The 20,602-nt window shown below is 37.3% G+C and overlaps 1 protein-coding gene across 2 annotated transcripts in view; it reads left to right on the top strand.

Annotated features, from left to right (window-relative positions):
- LOC120629498 (axin) overlaps nt 1–20,602 on the top strand; it is a 141,343-nt gene that overhangs the window by 46,904 nt on the left and 73,837 nt on the right. Inside the window, exon 1 of one of the 2 annotated variants that reach the window (XM_039898441.1) lies at nt 11,919–12,012. The exons of the other annotated variant lie outside the window; for it this stretch is intronic. The gene's annotated coding sequence lies outside the window, so the exon portion shown is untranslated. Of the gene's footprint in view, nt 1–11,918; nt 12,013–20,602 lie in introns of those variants that run through there. 2 annotated transcript variants of the gene reach the window in all.

The raw sequence follows: 20,602 nt of genomic DNA, 5'->3' as shown, positions 1-20,602 counted from the left end.
AAACCTTCAGTATGAGATACAAATACCTGAGGGTAGGCTTTTTATAACTCTTACAATACCGATGCTTAAGTTTTGGAGTTTACTCCTTAAGAATCGATTTTCATGTATACGGCCGCCCGGTATGAGAAAAATGTGAGGAGTAAAATCTACTGATGAATGACCTCGTTACGTTTTCGCTTTGCGACCTTGCATGCCCGGCAACTGTGATGCGCAAACATGCAACGTCGCTTTCGTTTTATTAACTTATTTTTCCTATTTAAGTTACCAAGGAAACCGAATATTATCTAGGTAAAGCAACAAACACATAAATATATGGGACAGAGTGAGATAGAAAACATTATACATTTTTTTTCCTATTCTTGTTACCATGGAAATTAAATAATTACATTTATCCTAATAGTTCTGATACTCTACATCCACTTCAATCTCCCGTTGGCTACTTTTAAGAAGTTACACTTCCGCCGTGGGTGAACAAATTGCACATGATTTTTAATTTACCCTTTCATATGGTATTAATCTTTACTCAGTTAAATAAACTCTTTTTGCGTATGTTTAGAAAATCGTACTTAAGGAGTAAACTCCAGTCGTGCGTCGGAGCTGACACACACATTTTTTTATAGCTGGTACTGGAGATTTTGTTCATTATTTAGAAGTTTTGCATACCCTGGGCATACCCTCTGTGCACGCCACCGGGTGCACAGGCATTAAAGCTGTTCAGACCGGATCAATGCTGCTTAGCGGCAGAAATCATACGCTCATTGTTCACCGCTAAGCAAGTGATATTTAACTACCTAAAACATAACTACAGTTACAGCAATTGTGTAAAATGGGCAAAAAAATTAATTAAACTTTTGATATGGGGCAAAGCTGCTGATATTGAAACTATATTCATATTGCAGAAAAGAGCTTTACGGTCAATATATAAACTTAAATCACGTGAATCCCTCCGTGAAAAATTTAAAGAAATTGGTATACTTACGGTAGCCTCACAATACATTTATAACAATATAGTATTTGTAAGACAACATATTAGTCTTTATAAACAAAAAGTGGATATAAACAGTCGACTTACAAGAAATGGTCATAAATTAGTGACATCTGCATATCGTCTGCGAAAGGTGCAGAAGTCATTTGTGGGATTGAGTTATACGCTTTTATAATATGATTCCTAATGTAATTTTGGACCTTCCCCATGCATAAGTTCAAAGAATGTGTTAAAACACATTTATTACAGCGAGGTTATTATACAATTGATGAATATATATTATACAATTGATGAATTTTTTAATGACAAGGTTGCTTGGAAGCATCCGGCTCCGCTTTCAGCTCTCACAAGATAGAAAAATTAATGTTAAAATATAAAATGTAAATTTTTGATGTTGGAAAAGAGCAACTGCTGAGTTTCTTGCCGGCTTCTTCTCGGTAGAATCTGCCTTCCGAACCGGTGGTAGAGTCACTACACACGGACAGACTTGACGTTTCAAAAGTGCTCGTATTAGGCCTACTTGAAATAAATGAATTTTGAATTTTGAATTTTGAATTTTGATAACTAACATTTATTTTATCGAATGGACTCCTAGAAATAATCAAAATTATATTTGATTCACAGCGAATATTCATTCAAAATCTTACCAATTTATATTTTGATACGGTTGCATTGTCATAAGGTAACCTTGGGACTCGACTACTGGCGAGCTTTTGCGCTTCCATCCCCCGGTGGTGTTTAAAATCGTTCCGAAAAAAAAACACTTCAGTCTTGTTGCCAGACTCAGACTGCGTAAAGATACGTTCCGTTGTCTTAGTACTTATCACATCGAGAAGTTTCTGGGAGTCGAACTTGATCCCACCGAAAGTGAGCCCGAAGTCCTAACCACTAGGATATCACCGCGTTTTTTAATTTGCATGTACTTATTCACACACAGTGCGGCGGCATGACGCGAAGGTGTTAAAAAGACCCCCATGTGAGACAAAGGGCTGTCGCGCCGAGTGTACTTATAAAGTGACACAGCGGTACAATCACTTGTGCACCGCTGCCGCACTTGATGCGACAACTTTTTCACACTTCAATACACTGCTTTGAATGGTATCATTATTTGTGAGAGTGTTATAAAGAGGGTTATGAGAGTTGGGTATGGAATAAATTATGCGGAATTCTCATACCCCTTTTCTCTGTTTGGCCATCTTAAAGATCGCGACATGAACGGATTCAATTTCCGGTTTTATTTTTACAGTTTTTGATGCACTCCTAAAAATTCGTGGTCTAAAAGTGTCTACATTCAGTCGTCTACATTCATATTTTCTGTTTTATTTAACATCCAAATCACATCACATTCAAAATACTTAGTAATGTACATGTATATCATAGGGTATATGGTTCAATAAAAAATACTAGCAAGCCAGTATGTCGAATGTCGTAGAAAATTCACAAAGAGATTATCAAATCACAGCTTATTAGGTCTAAAGTTGGTAGGATGAATAACTAGATATTTTTAAATAACTGATTATTTTTTTTCACTCAGGCTTCAATTAAAGATATATTTTTCCGAGTACAACCACACAATTGATCGTGGACAACGTACATATGCAAATCTAAATCATGTAGGTAAGGTTTTAAATTATAACAGCAGTTTTATTTAAAAAAGTTGAAATAGATTTTAAGAAAAGATAAATTTATTTCATCAAAATAGTTAACAGAACACAAATGAAAGTACGATTAACCGGTGTTTTATTGCGACTTAATAACTTGAATTAAATATATCCTTTTTTTTATATATTTATGAACAATTTGCTTAAAAACATTATGCAGGTGCAAAATTAAAATTCTTGAAAGCAATTTTCCATCAATATTCATAGAACCGCCCGACGTTGAATAGCGGATTAACCCACCTCTCAACTTATTAGTTTTAAGAACCATGGCGAAAATATTTAGCGAAGCACCACTTTAGTAGTTTGTTCATGATTGAACCATCAACATCATCATCATAAGCTTAATTATGCCCGTTTTCACTAACTTCGGACAATGCAATGCTTATGTAAGTAACGCCTAATCAAGGAAGATGCTTAGGCATACATTTGGACCTTTCACCAATCTATTTACATTAGGCAACTCATAAAACTTAAGTTGTCTATGGTTCTTGCCACAAGGTATGTAGGTGTTTTATTTGTTATGGGCTCTTCGACCAGAGCGTTTGGAACCCTCGTAGCTTTAGGTTTCAGTTGGCGAACGACGTTATCACCATCCCGTTAAAATTATGTACTCAACACCAAACATATCTTCGACAATGTACCCTCTACGTACGTTTCACTCCGAAACCGGACCATCCTCAGGAGATGTTGACTTTACAATGAATAATTGTTAAGTCAACAATTATTCATTGTAATTATTTACTGTCTTATTTACTGCTTGGTGTAAGGACTTATGAAGTTATAAATTATACCATGCAAATTCTCCTACTTTTCGCGGAGTAAACTAACTAAGCTTACTTTTCATAAAATAAACTTAACCAAGGCAAATAATAATCATTGGACTATCCAACACAAATTGATTTTTCCAATTCAAAACAACAGTTCTTGAGATTAGCGAGTTCAACCAATAATATCCTTCGGTTTTATAACATTAGTATAGAAGTAAAGATTGGGAATGTAACGTACTTCCATTATGAGGCACGGAACTTTAAAAAAGCGAAGATTCTGTTCTCTTATTACACTGAGTCTGTGATAACTCGACTAGAATTGCCAAGGCCTTTGTGAGCACCGCTTCAAGTGTGCGCACACACGGAGTATTTGTTTAGTAATTAATGCTTGTATTTAATGACGTCCGTTACTCTTTTGTAGGGAAATTCCAGTCTAAATATTTTATTTGTGCGCTGGACGCAAGTTCTTTTTCTTGTTTGAACGCTAAGATTTTTAATGTTCTTTTACGCGTCCAGCACAGTGAAAACTGTTGGTTTTATTTTACTTGTCGAATTTATATGGCATTTGTTCCCAGTCAATAGTCATAAGATGAATGTATTGATGGTCAATACATTGTTCTAATAACTATAGGTTCCTTTTGTAGGGAAATTTTCGGTCTAAACCTTATATTGGTACTCCGGACGCAAGTTTCTTGTTTGAACATAAATATTTAAAATGTTGTTTTTCGCTCAGTTTACTTCAGAAACTTTTTGTTTCACTCTTGTGTCCTGTTTTTGTAAGATTTATTTCGAAGTTATAGATTATTTCGGTATTTTACATCTTAAATTACCTACGATTAACTTTTGGTTTTATTAAAAGTACTCGGTTTACTTCCAAAACTTTTTGTTTCACTTTTGTGAGTTCTGTTATGTAAGATTTATTTCGAAGTTGTAGGTTATTCCGGTATTTTACAACTTAAACTACTTACGATTAAGTTTTGATTAATATAAAAGTACTCAGTTTACTTCCAAACTTATTGTTTCACTTTTGTAATTTCTGTTTATGTGAGGTTTATTTTGAAGTTATAGGTTATTTCGGTATTTTACATCTTAAACTACTTACCTTTTGGTTTTATTAAAAATACTCAGTTTACTTCCAAAACTTATTGTTTCACTTTTGTGATTCCTATTTATGTGAGATTTATTTCGAAGTTATATGTTATTCCGGTATTTTACATCCTTAGGACCTATGTAGCTGACTTAACAAGTGCTTCCTGTTAGTTATTTTCATTTTCAACAATCGAAATAGTTTCTTATGTTTTAGATACACCCAGGTTGTTTTTCTACGATAATTTTCACAGAAATTTGTAAGAGTTGATTATACATATTTTAGCACGCCTCTCATTTTTAATCAGTTCAGTAATATTTTATTGTTTTTGTTTTGTGAAGTTTTCTTTGGAAAGATAGGTTTTGTCGAAGTTCTTATTAAATTTAATTGTAATTAGAAACAAATAATTGTTGTATTATACATAATGTTAAAGACAACAGTTAGTAAGATTTGTTTATATCATGTGTGGGCGCAATGATGCGCCCCTGGCAGAACCTTTTACTCTGGAATAAAATAAATAAGAATGTTCAATAGTGGGAGGCAAAAAGGGCAAGCCCAAAGGGTTAAGACTAAAATCCTACCTCCTCCCTAAATCTGCTTCATGGAAAACCTGAACTAAGAGCCACTAGCTCTATGTTCCGGTTTTCCATAAGAAGAGAATAGAATGGCAGCTTGTAGCACGGAACTTGTTATGTTTTATTATACGATCAAATTTGTTAACCTGAATTCACGCAAATAAAGATTTGAATTTGAAAAAAAAAAATAGAATTTGTGTTTTGCCGAATAACACCAACCCCAGTAACCAATATTTACTGATACTTTTCCTATCCTAACTCCGCTCGATCTTTTGTGTTCTAAGCTTTAGTTTACGAGGGGAATTGAAAAAAAAAACCAACTCCATACTAACAATCTATATATTCACTTTCGATAATTTTCCCTAACTCGGTTCGATCTTCGAAGCTTTGGTTCACTTTGAGGATTGAAAAATACACTCAGCTCTTTCCGTATTTCTAAAAACCGAAATGAATAGACAATAGATGACTATAAACGCGAATTTAATTGCCACAAAGCTTTGTTGAGTGTATTTATTGACACGGGCTCGTCAGGCCTCAGTGGACGCGCCGTGACAAATCGCTGTGTAAAATTTTAATTCGAGCCGTATGCTCCATGATGATGGAGCGCACAAAGGGCTCAAAAGTAATAAAGGGGTGTCGAGTGTGCATCACGTACGCCCTCGCAGGCTCACAAACAGCGCGCTACAGTACATTACATCCGGAAAACTACAATACATTAAAACACCTGATTGATTGGCAAATTATATTGGTGATTTTGATGTGTGCACAACAGAATCCCTCGATGGTATAATGGTTTGTATTAACTATTATATATACTTTACACATATCTTATTATATAAACAATCTATAAATTCCTTTTTAGTGTAAATATATTATTTAAAAGTTATTAAAAAAATTATTTAAATGAAGGAAGAGGTAGTTAACATTATATGACAAATTAGAATAAATAAAGTATAATAGGACTTTGGTTTTATATAACGACGGGATGATCTTGGAGTTACTAACTTCAATATCGACGACTTGATCCATTTATTGCAATCGATTGATTAACGCTGTCTCAATAAAGCCACCAATAATACTAGTAACTTCTTTGTTATCACGTTAGACTAAGGACCGAACATTCAATTCCAGGATAAATTGTTAGATAGCTGGATTTGTGGTAGACCGGAGTTAAGAAATTAGTCATGTCCACCCTTATACCTTGGAGAGCACGAGAATATGTCACTCCCGACTATTATCACTAACATGTGATTGAAGCGGCTTTGAGATTCTTAATGTGTATGCGGTTGGAGACCAGTGCCCAGTGTAGGGAAAGGCTGAATGATTATGAAAAACTCAGTGACTTTTAGTATGTACGCAACTGAGGAGGGAGTGGTGAAAGGGAGGCGCCTACCCGTGTGTCGCAGCGCGTTAACGTCTCGGTGGTCAGAGGGCAGAGAGCGCGCTCGCTAATCTCAAAGAGGCGACTCAAAGCGGAGCGTGCAAATTCGGGGCCGAGCGGGAACAATAAAAGTGCAGGTGGACCGCCCCGTGTCTCCTCGCCTCACATCAAAGAGAAGCTCGCGATACTACACAAAAGCCCTAATGAGACAAACCCGTGGCGTAATCGAGGCGACGGAAAAAGATGAGACCCGAGAGGTACGAGGCAAATTTTAATAATTGTCAAAGCGGCGGCGCCGATCAAACGCGGGGCGCCACCCCCTGCCGCCCCCGCCCCGCGCCGCGCGGGCTTCCCGTGACGTGTGCTCACCGCGGGCCTCATTAGCGCCGCTGATCTAATGCAACTTCGAACTCCGACGACGTCTAATTAAACTTAAACAGAATTTCAATTTTACGACTGAAATTTTAATACGCAAAGCCTTCGCCGCGCGGGCGGCCAGCGCCGCAAAGGAGACGCGTTCAAAGGCGACGCCGCGCACGTTTTCGCAGATATTAAATGTGTTGACAATTTAATTTTTCATTTCCTCTAGGCGCGGGGCGGCGGCGGGCGACGCTCCTTTGACGTCGCGATATTGTCTTTGTGCGGCGCGTGGGGTGGGGCGGGCCCGCCGCCGGAGACTTTGTCGCAATACAATGTGTATCAATAAAACTTAGGATTGGCTTTTAGTGGTTGCACTTACGCTTTGTGAGGCGGCGCGCTCACCCTTTGACATTATACGGGGAGCTTGCGCGTGTGTGCTGCCTGTGCCCCGAGCGGAGTGCGGCGGCCAATAATGCACGACGCAAGACCTACGGCGCTACGCTGCTCCGTAGACCTCGTAGCACAGATTTGTCGTAATAACTCTGGGTGCCATTGCGCAAATAAAGACCTATCTGTCTAAAGATGTTCCCCTTAACGGTATATTATACGCACATTTAATAATCGTATATTAGGAAACAGAACTCGGAAGGATGTTCCAAATATAAAAGGATATAAAATGGAAAAGTCTCTAGTACGAGTTAAAAAAAACAAGGGTACCTGTTGTAAGAGTTATTAGAAGCCTACTTTCTTATTCATAGGATATTTTCTTCATTTTTTAATATCTGCCCGCTAAGTGCATACCTTGTAAGCCCGCCTTAGTGTGTGGGTAGTCTTTAAATTGTCTTGTTATAGGCATAAGTATATGTATTGTTCTAGATATAATCTTGTTCGTTCTCTCTTCACTGCCAGTTATGGATATTCGTGATTTCTCTTCATTACATGAATATCTATTTTCCAGTGAATACTACACATTATATTTCAATGTTAAATTGATGTGTTTTTCTGACACATCGTTGGAGTTTTCGCTTATAGGGTTATTGTTATGGTTCTCAGTGCTGCTAACTGAGGTTGAAATAACTTAACTATTAATAATCTTTGTAGTTTTTCACAGCGAAAAAAGATATTTTATTCTTGACCATTTATCTGACTAAATCGTTGCACGCTGTACATGATTCTGTTAAATTTTCACGATAGGAAAAAAAGGTGATATCCCTAACGATTTGAAGGATATGTCTTTTTCAATGATGTATTAAAATATTGGGCTAATATAAAAAATACACTTTAAAAAATATTACTGATTCGTACTGATCTTTCCACCACGTATTACTAATGTAAAAATATAAAATTTATTTATAATGAACTCGTAGACTTTTTAGTATTCATTCAAAATTGCAAGAAAAATTGCAATGTTGCACACCGAAACTAAGAATACTGACCAAGTTTATTGTATTTTAGGGTATTCGCCCCGCGGTAAATTGGTCTGTACAGATAGAATAAAATGTCTCTAATTGCAATAAAAAAATAAATGATTTCCAGGACCAGTAGCCAATTTTATTATCAGTCATTTCCACTATCTGTAAGCAAAAAATCAAGTAGATTTATGTTTAAATACAAAGGTTCTTGTAACCCTTGGGAATTTCGTGTCATTCCGGGTCTCTCCGAACTTTAAACTATGTAAAATGTAAAGTCGATTATAGTGCGGTCAATATATCCACGGACCAAGTGTTATTAATCAAATAACAGGTCGTTTGCCTAATGAAGGGGTAAACATTTTAGTCTTCTTTAAAACTAAAAAATTATATTCATTTTTAGTTTCTGTTACCTAACGTAACCTTATCTTGAATGTTGTTTAACCCCTTAAGGGTCCGTTCACACAGACCGGCTCGGAGAGGAGAGCAGATTTTTATCACGTTGGAAACAGTGTTTTGAGTGATTGTAGTAAAGTTTATTTTTGCATTTGCACCTTTTTTGTCATTAAAAATGCCTGAACGCGCTTCGTGTGAAGTAATAAAAGGAGCCGACCGGCTCCGCTTGCGTGCTCTTTCTCGCTCGCGCAGCCGCACCCGCTTTCAGATCTCTTCCAGCCGGTCGATGTGAAATAGTTGGCGGCTCCGCTCCGGCCAATTCCAAGCGTATACGACCCGGTCTGTGTGAAAAGAAAAAAGCAGGCCGATGCTCTCCGAGCCGGTCTGTGTGAACGGACCCTAACTGGGAGAACGACCTCTCACTTGTTTATTTGCTCCTCGGATAAATTGGCCGCAACAAGAAACACAATATGAGCTAGGATGTAATGTGTATCGCTATAAAATGCAACGATATGTTTATTAATATCAGCAACAGCAATAATATCGCTAAAGGCCCTTGTATCCGCGAGCTTCGCGATGTCTGCGGCGGAGGTAAACACTCTCAAACATCTCGCGCCTACAGCATCTTATTTGTGTACTCTAACTGATATTGCAACTTTACTACCCGTGTTTATCCTCATCTTCAACTAGCTTATGCCTTCGGCTCCGCTTGATAATTAGAATGTTGAGTTCAAGCGGACTTAATTTTGAAACTGACTTTCCAATGAAAGAGTCTATGAATTGGATGCATTTTTATTGATTCCACGTTGTGTTGATTAAACTTGGAATATATACGGGAAGTGAATTAATGGGTTAGTCTAATTTTAATGTGGTGAATCTTATGATTAATTATGATAGCCAAGTAAGCGACGATTTGAAAATAATTAAAATATCACTTGGTTCAACAGTGATTGAAACCTGCATGCCTGAGAGTTCTCCATTATGTTCTCAAGAAGTCCACCAATCCGCACTGGGCCAGCGTGGTGCACTACAGGTTAAAGCCTTCTAATTGTCGGTAGTGGGCCGGTAATGGGTTAATGTGATGATGAAGACTAATTAAATACGACGGCCGATTGGCGCAGTGGGTAGCGACCTTGCTATCTGAGTCCAAGGCCGCCGTGGGTTCGAATCCCACAGCTGGAAAATATTTGTGTGATGAACATGAATGATTTTCAGTGGCTGACTCTTTCGTCTGCATGTAAACCCTAATAAATAACAAGCTCTAATAGAAAATAGGAAGCAAAAGATTCGCGTTCTAAAATTAATTTCATCGTGTTACCTAGTATTGTTTATGGCTGATAGAGCTAAAAATCGAGGCTTAATTATAGACCTCCCGTGGAACCTCTCGTGGTCTCTTTACATCAATAATGTTAGTAGACGGTTACACTTTTCACTCTATTCTTTGAAATGACTGCAGAATTTGGTAGCTTTCCGTACTAAGATAATAATAATAATAATAGCTTTATTATTCCTTACAACGGTTTAAATGGATTCTAATTTTACATAATTAAATTCTAAATACAACAAATGTTTAAGTTAGTAATTTTTCTTAAAACTATGTTAGATTTAATATTTGTTGTAAGGACCGCATTTGACGGTGAAAGGCTCCTCCATGAGTAGCCAGGACTTTCTGTCCATAGCTGCTCTTGCCCATGTTTTTCCTGCTATCTGTGTTATATCATCAGACCACCTTCTTTAATGGTACTAAGATAATGCTAGTACAAACTCTTCGTTTTCCTCTCATCGGCCTTGCGGACGTTTGATATTAAGATGCAACGGAGGAGCTACTCGACAATCTAGAACGGCTTCAGAATTTGTGCATCCGTTTTATTTTTGGATTGCGCAAATTCGACCATATCTCAGTTTTTCGACGTTAACTGAAGTGACTCACTATTCGTCTTCGCCGAAATGTTTATATCCTTATTTATCCTTTTGTTTAAGGTCTTAAAATCTTCATCACCTTTGTACTTGCGTGACCGCTAATGTGAGGGCGTTGGGAGTGCCTCCTTATAACACTACTTTTTTCCGCAAAGTCATTTGCAGTTCTTGCCGTGCGACTGGAATTCTCTTTCACGCAATATTCTGTGTGATAACCCATCCCCAAGTGTATTTTAAGTCAAGGCTGAAGCGGCACTATCTGACCTCTCTATAAAATTAGTTTATCAGTAATCTTTAATCTAATATCTTTCATTCATTCATATAGTTTCATATATTATTGTATGTATTTATAAATTATAGTGCATGTCTATCTATTGTATCTCTTCGTATAAGTTATTATTATATTAACTGATATATTATAATTATATAATATTATTATATAAACACAAGCTACGCTTACTTTGGGGCTAGTTTGAAACCAATACACAGATGTCGGTTTTCAGACCCTAAGAGAAGTTTTCACTTTATTTTCTTACATAGTAAAAATGTTTTAGCATGAAGAGAGATATATAAGCTTTTCATCATGATATGGGAGATCTATGTACGTGTTACAACATTACACGCCACCCAACCTGAACGCAGTCAACGTTATACACTGTAGTGTAAACTCTTTCTTTAGCTACGTATCTACTGCCACTATGCCATGTCTTTGATGTGCGGATTTCAAAGGGATGCGTACAATTTTAAAAAACGGTTTAATACGACCAAAAAGGCAACCTTTTATCCTTTGACCACGGCTGCGTAATACGTTATCGGGATTGCATCCGCCGTCACTTGGATCGTGCATAGGGAAATATGCGCTGAAATTTTGGGGGACTTTATCGACCGCAGTCCGCTTGTCCGACTGACCGGAAAAAGTATTCACGTTTTTTAATAAAATTACCTGTTTTAAAAGGACGTTACTACCGAGATTAAGGCGCAAAGAGATGTTGTTAGTTGCCGGCGGCCGATCAAAGGGATCGTTCGTCCAATAGATGAGGGCGAATAAGGGTTCGCCCCGCCTCTCTACACTGCCACGTGCGACGCGCGCACGTTGAACGCCGTCCTCTGACAGTTTCTTCTGGCTCTCGGCACAGGCTGCTGGTCTCCGCTGCTGCGGTATTCAGCCGTGTCTCGAGATACGTAAAAAAAGTTGCGCGCGTAAAGTTTTACAAAACTTTTCTCTTACAAATAAAATATCGTGAACACGTTAATTTTGGATTATCGTAAATAATAATAAATAGTTTGTGTGCAAAGTGTTTATTAAGTGCTCGATTAGTGAATGTTTTAATAAGTTAACTGGATTTTCGCGATAGAATTTGGATTTGTACGCGTTTTCGAGTCAGGTATAAAATTAGAACTTTTTAAGGACGCGTGGTTTTTTTTGAGGGGACTAAAAAAAAGTTTAGCAGGCATTCGACGGCATCCCTTGACGGTATGCTCTTTGTTGTGAGGGACCTATAGGGTCCTTGTGTCAAATGTTATTAGAATGACCTATTGTTTTAGCTCCCTTCGTTTGTTTGCCATTGTTTGTAGTGGATGTGCTTGTTCGTGGATTTTGTTATTGTTTTCGATACTTTTGTTTTATGTTCATTTGTGACATTGTTGTCATAGTTTTTCAAATTACGTTACTTGAATATTGAGTGTCTTTATTGGCCATTGTTAATGTTGTATGCAAAGTATCGAGTAATAACAATATTTAGCGTGTATTGTGCCATGTTTGTGTTGTTGCTTTTTAACCGACTTTCGTCGATATCCACGCATATTTTAATTTTTATTGAATCTAGTAAAATTTATTTTTTTGAACGCATTTTTTTTAATGTATTTAGTACGAATTGGTGAATATCTATCTACTGAAAATAATGCAGGACTAGTTTAAATTATTGCTAACTGCAATGGTATTTAAAACAGTACAGTTTTACGGCTTAAATCATACACATCCACCTCTATATTATATATAATAGAATACAGAAGTGTATTCTGTCATTTTTTAATCTATGCCAATATCATTAAACTGCTTGTTTATTTGCGGGCGCTAATCTCAGGAACCTTCAGTCCTATTTCAAAAATTCAATTTTCGTGAGTTAGTCCGCTTACTGGATACATTAAATAAATGAAATAAAAAAATTTAAAAAGAAAATGGCCTGTAACAATATAAATAATAAAGGTAAAAAATTAAATCGTTCTGCAGTTTACTTGGCTACATAAAATTGGTAATTGAATATTTTTTTATAAAAAAATACAAAACAAAATCTTCGAGATGTCTCTCAATAGGTTCAAAGTATATATAAATAAATAAATATACTACGACAATACACACATCGCCACCTAGCCCCAAAGTAAGCGTAGCTTGTGTTATGGGTACTAAGATGACTGATGAATATTTTTATTAATTATATATACATAAATACTTAGAAAATACATATAAACACCCAGACACTGAAAAACACTTAATGCTCATCACACAAACATTTTCCAGTTGTGGGAATCGAACCCACGGCCTTGGACGCAGAAAGCAGGGTCGATGCCCACTGCGCCAGTCGGCCGTCTGAAAATCAAAAACGTCTTGTTATAAAACGTAAGCTTACCTATAGAAAAATAATATTACAAGATTGAGGATTACTTAAACGAAAAAAAAAGCTTTGGTATGTATTACTTTAACTTCATAGTTGCATATTATTTAACTGTGAGATGGTGATACAAAAATTACCCGGATTAGTTTGTTGTGGGTCTTCTTAAACCAGGGCGCGTTTGGAACCCTTATTTATTATACCTTTAGGTTTAAGTTAGCGAACGTAGTTATCACAATTACGGAAACATACTTATATGTATGAAGTGGCTGTGATAGGCCTACATGAATATAGAAAATTTGAATTTGAATAGGCTACATAAAATCTCACTTAGACCCATAGGTAACGTAAGTGAAACTGCTGCCCTAAGTTTGTAAAAGATATACCGATAGAGACATAAAGTTGGAATAAGTTCCGGGCCGCTCGCGTCGCTCCGATTTAAAAATTTACTTATCCGTTTGTTAGGCCGCTTAGTGAAGACTGTTATATATCCTATATTATTTTTATAATCTTTTATATTTAGCACGTTTGAAATCGCGGGCCCAAGCCAATCCTATTGTAGTGGCTCGAGTAGTTTTTCTTTATCGATTATCATACTCCTCACAAAAGACATCAACGAGATCTTGTGGAGTGTAAAATTGTTCCTTTGTTAGTTGGCCTCATTGATTTAATATGTTACTACTTTTTGTATGTTCTTTTTTAATTGGAAATTAATATGATAGTTTATTTCTTTTGGTATTAGTTAATACTACTAATAGTTTAACAATAAAGTATTATTTAAAAAAAAGTATTTTCTTTCCTAGGTTTGAATGCGCCTAGAACCTAAAATAGATAAAAAACTTGTTGTTTTTGATTGTTGATTTTGTAACATCATCTGAGGACCTAATTAATACAAGTGAAACAGTAGGAAGCAGCTTGTCTAATAATAATATTTTTATAGTGATTTTGCTTCGAAACCGATATAATCCAAAATAGATTTAAGGTTAACTGATATTGGTCATTAAACTGGAATAGATTAGATAGCTTTAGTTTGCGGATTAAAGCTTTATTTCATGTATTTATCATAGTTTCAGCGATTTTATCCTCTAATTTACAAATTTATTATTTTCGAAATTCAAAATAGCTCAAAGCTATGAACTTTAGTAAAAGGTTAGTTAGTTAGTGTCAAAGACTTGATTAGATCTCGCATTCATCACATATTATATAATTTGAACTCGTAATGGTTATCAAAAATGAACTTAATTTTTTTTTTTTGAATGTGTAATTAATATTAAGCTCACTACATCGATAGGTGTCATCGTGAGATGGTTATAAAAAACAGCCGCCTACGTTGGTTGTAGGCTTATTAAACCAGGACTAGTTAGTAAACCTCGTAGCTTTTTTAGTTCACGAATGTAGTTATCGCCATAATCTTACTTATAACATATGTATTTTTATTGTAGTTTTATTAAAATTGCCATCTTCGTTACTATTAGAATAAGGAATTAGGAAATATTTGACTTTGACTTTGTTCGTTTGCTTGTATTTTCACCTATGGTCGGCTGAACCGCTGGGACGATTCTAATGAAGTTTTGCACAGATATTTTTATGAGAAAAGTTTGCGGGAACAGTTCCCGTGGGACTGATAAATTAACCTTTCTTATTTAGGCATGGCAGCAGCAGCTATTAAACAATACATACGCGTAATATTAGGTATGTATTTTACTTTATTTGAAGCGAGCTGGGAGAAATCTCAGTCATAGGGATCTCCTTCTATTCCTAAGTCGCTACCTTTTTACTGGGGATGGTGGCTGCTTACTCTTATTGCCAGCTTCTACTATGTTTCGCCATCTCCTCCGATTTCCCGCCACATGATACGCACTTTAGACGGGACAGTTGAGTGCTTTTCTTACCTGTAGGGCTAGCCTGCGCAACACGAGTTAGTTAGGTATCTCTACCCGTTACTTGTATATTTACTAAAGATATTGAAGAGATAATGTGGTGGCGCGCATCCTAGCTCTACTGGTCCATCCAACGTCTTGGGCTACGTTGGCGTGGCCTCATCCCATACGAACAAAGTATAATTGATATTTTAAAAAGTTGGTAATGTAAAAGTTTAAATATCATTACTTCTACGTGTAGTTTTTGCGTACTATCTATGCAAATATTCTGTATGATATTTTTAATTAAAAGAAACTCTGCTAAGTGAACTCGGCCTGTTTATAGTGATTCTAACACGGTGTAGCAGTTTGATTCTACCGAGGAAAGAAGCCGGTAAGAAACTTGGCAGTTGCCCTTTTCTGACATAAATTTCATTTTAATATGCAAAAACCCCACAGGAAAATTCTAGTTACTAAATAATTACAGTTATCCATAAAAAGTAGTTACTTTAACATGTAATAACATTGGAATGCCAAAATAAAACGCATGGACGCAAAAACTCTTTCAGTGTTAATAGAAAATTACCAACATTTGCTCTTATAGTTGCGCCCGAAAGCTTTCCCATCCGGTACGTATGTACCTACCGCACCTACTCGTAGAGTTTGTCTAACCCGCACAACATCAAAGTGAACCCTTCAAAAATACGTATAATTTAAATTAAAACACGTAGCAAGGAAGCAAGGTGCGCGTAGCCAAACCTACATTTCATTAAAAGCTGGCTAAAACTTGAAAAATCATTCGCACAGCACTCCGCTCCGTATAATCCCGACACATTAGCGTTTCGCCTTTGAATCGAGCGGACTCGGCGCTTTAAAGCCTGAATAAAATATGTCATTAGCTACATTATCGCATTACCTCTGTCCGTCGCGTGTTACAGAAAAACTCCTCGTGCAATCGTAATGTTAAAAGCAGCGAAAGCGCTGAAGGGGGTGCGCAGGCGTCTTTGGACTTATTCCGTGGGAAAGGATCGTTCCGCTAATTTCCAAACTCGGTTTGCTCAGATAAGGCTAGAGTCGGGTGGGAATCGGCAAGGAAGGTGTCTTTGATGTAGCCGCCCGGCCCTCTGACTCCGGGGATGAGAGCTTTCAATGAAAGGATTTTTTCATCTCCTTTCCCTTTGTACTTAATTTAAATTTCGTTTATATCAATGCTCTGCGAGTTTCCTTTTCGGGTGTGTTTTCTCTTTTACTTTGTCGCGTTTCCGCTCCTCCAATTTGTTGTGTTCAAGTTGGCTTTGTAATTAAATTTAGTGTTCTTAATCCTTTTCTAATCTCTTGGCCCCCACTTCGAGGACACGGAGCAGACTACCGGCGAAATTGCGATTGTATGAATTAAAGATCTCCTTTGATTCTATTACTTCGTGTTAATCATTCGCATTCAAGTAGCGGTGATAGCCCAGTGGGTAGGACTTTGACTTCACTTTAGAGGGACCGAGTTCGAATCCCAGCCAGTTCGTTTTCAGCAATTAAAATATCACTTGCTTCAACGGTGAAGGCAAACATCGTGAGGAAAACTGAACGCCTGAGAGTTCTCCATCATGTTCTCAAACGTGTGTTGAGTCTACTAATACGCATTGGGCCAACGTGGTGGACTACGACCTTAACCCCTTCTGATTGTGGGAGGAGAGTCCAGTGGCGTGCATAGAGGTTATGCAGATTATATAAAGTGAAGAATATCTTCAGTACGAGCTATAAAAAACTGAGCTATAGGCATTATAAGTCACAACAAAAAGCATACCCTTAAGTATTTATAACTCGTACTTTTCTCTAGATTTTCTTCATTTTATATCATCTGCATACCCTCTATGCACGCCACTAGACCCGTGCCTTGTAGTTGGCCGGTAATGGATTAATATGATGAATAATTCGTAGGTAAATAAAGGTTGATTTCTTTTGACTTCTGCTGTCTTTTTATTTTGTTTCGTGACACAATAGAACTTTTAAAATAAGAGTAGAAATAGTCTGCAGTGTCTGTCCATATATGAAGACAATTTTTCTCCGACCTGAAGTTTCTAATTAAGTCGCTAAAAGTTAGTTGTCTTTTGGTTTTCATATTAAAAGTCCTTCATACTTTCTGCTGTAAAGACCTATACTGTAACTTTTTTTTACCTAAAACTAAATAAATTGTCAAAAAAAGGAAACTTTCCTTCCCAGGCACGGAACTCTCGGTACGGTTATCTCGCCCGTATAATAAAACGGTTTTGTTTTCAACTTATTACCGTCAAAAAGAGACAAAAAGCAGGTATAACCGTTTTCCACTTCCGGACTTAAAAGTCTATGTATTATTAAGTCCAGAAGTTTTTAAGTCTTCTATAGTAGGTATATTTTTCCCTAGTTGTTTACGTGGGTAACAAATAGCAAGTTTTTGAAGTTGACGCGCGTGGGTATACGAATTTTCTACCGTTGAAAAAGAATCAAGCCGTGGAATAATAAGCGAATATTCTTAAAAAAGAAAACTTGATGTAATCTGTATTGTGTATTTTTTCTATGTTCAAAAATAGAATTTACTTTGATTACGTCGTTATTTTGACATTTGCTACGAGATGCTGCATGTTTGACTAAGGTTTACGAGATCACAGGTTCGGTTTCCTCGTGTAATCATAAATCTTTGTTATATAGAATACCTTTTGTTAGATCTTTGGTTTTATTGCCAAGTAATTTCCAATACAAGAAAGTTATCTTTACATAGTCTGAGTCTAATATTTCTACGTATGAGTACAGCACGTTGATCCTTCGGCACCAATTATTATAACTAACTTTCGATGATTACCGACGCCGAAGGCTAGTCCTTAAAGCCCTAAAACCCGAAACCCAAGCTCCTATGAGACAAGAGGACTGTGCCTAGAAGTGGGACTTTAACAGGATGACCAAGGGGATTGGATGAACCAACAAAGTGGCGTCAACTAATTGGTGCTAAAACGTTAAAAGAGCTCCAGCCGGACGCGCGGGAAGATAACCTTGTATTGCCATTTAACCGCTCACCACAAGTGGCCCTGAGCTGGCAATAGATATTTTCGTATATCCAATCTATTAAGGTTACGCTGTATTTTCTATACGAAAAAAAAAGACTTCACTCTAACGGTGTAGGAAAACATTGCGTGTAAACCTGCATGTCTACGTTCTGAATAATATTCGAAAGCCTGTGAAGTCGACTAAGCCGTACTTGGGCCACCTTCGTTGACTTTACCCTAAAGCCTTCTCATTTAGAGATAGTACACCCATGCCCTGTAATGGGCCATGATGATGATGATGATGAGTAGGCAGTTCATGATTATACTAATAGATGGCAGTTGTTTATTTATGGGTAATTTACAAGCTACGCTTACTTTGGGGCGAGTCGGTGATGTGTATTGTCATATTTATTATTTTTTTTTAAGCATCGTTCCCACAACATACATAGATTTTCCTTTGTTTCTTTCAAACCCGTACTATACTCATTCATTCAAGCGAACAATCAAAAACGCTGCTTTACAAACGTTTTCAATTAGACGAAGGTGGGCGCTGTCTACCCCGCCGTATGAATATCTCGTATGCAAGTCCGCGCTCGTTAGTTTTTCATGAAGCGGCCAGCGTCCACCCGCCCTTTGTCCCTGCCTCGTGTCGAGAGCCCAGCACAAAGTCGCCTCCAACTAAAACACCACCTCGAATTTCCACGACAAAGACATCAGTCAAGTCTTTTTAGAATTAAACATCAAAGTGTACCTTGGGGTCTTTGATCTCGAACATCATCGATACAGGCGGGCTCACTAACACGTAATATCGTGCCTTCTGATGTTAATTGTACACGTACGGGGCGACTTCAAAGCTAAGCTTCTATTATTATTTCAATAAAATTTAATCGTCTCACTGAGAACCTGAAATTTCATTTAACAAATACGTATAGACATTTGATTAAAGTCGGCAAGCGACCTTAAAGGTGGGGTCTCATTGTGCGTACGCAACGCATGCACGCAACGTATAAACGCAGAAATGGAATACCATTGAAATTGTATGTGCAAGTTAGTTTTATGCGCCCAAACGCACTGCTACGTCTTTACGTTACATTTATCGTACACTTTGAATACCTGACAGGCAATATAAACGTTTAAAAAAAAAAAATTTTGTCTGTAGCAAGGATAACTAACAAAAAAAGAAGAGAATTTGTAAAATAATCCTTTTGTGATACAAATAAAGGCAACAATAAAAAAATTGTAGATTCTAAGAATATTACGTTTCATACTCAATAACTATAAAGTAGATTGTAACACTATAATCTTTCATATTGGCACTACAATGCATTCAATGAGAAGAAAAGAATAATATATATCAAAAATCGCCACTAACGGGGAAGGCAACTGAAGCCGTGAAAGCACTCCGGCCGCCATAGTCAGAAATATTTTTAATACCCTCAGATCCGCATTTTTTAAAACTTAAACTGAGAATAGTTTAATGATGGAATACAAAGTTAAACAGCAATTATCGTTCGGCGCGTTTAGTAGCACGAGAGGACCCAAAAGGCAGCATACTTGCGTAATACTATTGCAGAGCGTTGCATTCATACGCAAAAATGCAAGGCAGCTTAAACTTGTCGTAACGTATATATTGATCGCGAGAGTGTTTGACGGCACGGTTTGGTTTTCCAATGCAGAGTCATCATCAGGTTGTCTATCACATGAGAGGTGTTCGAGGCGTCGGAAGACAAAGAGTTTGCGGCGCCAAACGAACAGAAACACGGCGTTTCCCGCGGCGCGGCGGCGCTCACAAAGGGACCACTTTGTGGAGACGTCTTTGACTCCGCGCCTCGAGTGTGTGTGACCCGACATTAATAACCTACTAATAGCTCTCGTTTCGCAACTCTCGCACGTGTAGACGTAGCATTAATTCGAGAATACTTTCGCGATCATATTGTATTATAAAAGAACGAAAATATCACTCTCGAAGCTTTTTGCTGCGGAGCTTCAAAGAAAATTACTTAATATCTCTCTACTCACGTTCATTACTTTTAAATATCTAAAAGAAGTGAAATTCTGATTAAATTTTTTCGCATAATTATATTAGTGACAGTTTAATTAGCACAGCTTTCAGCGGCGCTGCTTTGAGTTTGAACGTTTCAAATAGATTTCACAAGAAGCACTTTCAAAGAGAGCACCCCTAATAAGTACTGAAGAGTCCTCGCACGTGTTTATCAAAGACAGCCTTTCGTTATTCACCGTCTGAATGGCCTCAAAAGAAACTCGTGTAAAATGCTCCACAAAGTGCTGTATCAAAGGGGAAGGCGGGCGCAAATATCTGTTTCGTAAACTAGTAAAAACGAGCTCTCAAAGGTACTGCGTACTCGCGGCAAATTAGGCGGAGTTAAATACGAGCCCCGCTCACGAATGTATAACTTTGAAAGTCGCTTGCTCATTATTTATGTAAGTCGTTGTAATCGTCAAAGCTCCCTTGGGAGTTATTTTTGACAATATCACCCGTTCGGTCCGAGCGGAGGCGGCCGCGGCGCCGCGCACGCCTCTCGCATGTATCCATTTAATGCTCAATTCCCATATAATTTAACTTT

Source organism: Pararge aegeria, chromosome 14 (genome assembly GCF_905163445.1).
Source record: "Pararge aegeria chromosome 14, ilParAegt1.1, whole genome shotgun sequence".
Lineage (NCBI taxonomy): Eukaryota > Metazoa > Arthropoda > Insecta > Lepidoptera > Nymphalidae > Pararge > Pararge aegeria.
The sequence above is the reverse complement of the archived record's forward strand: the minus strand, read 5'-3'. Positions and strand labels throughout refer to the sequence as shown.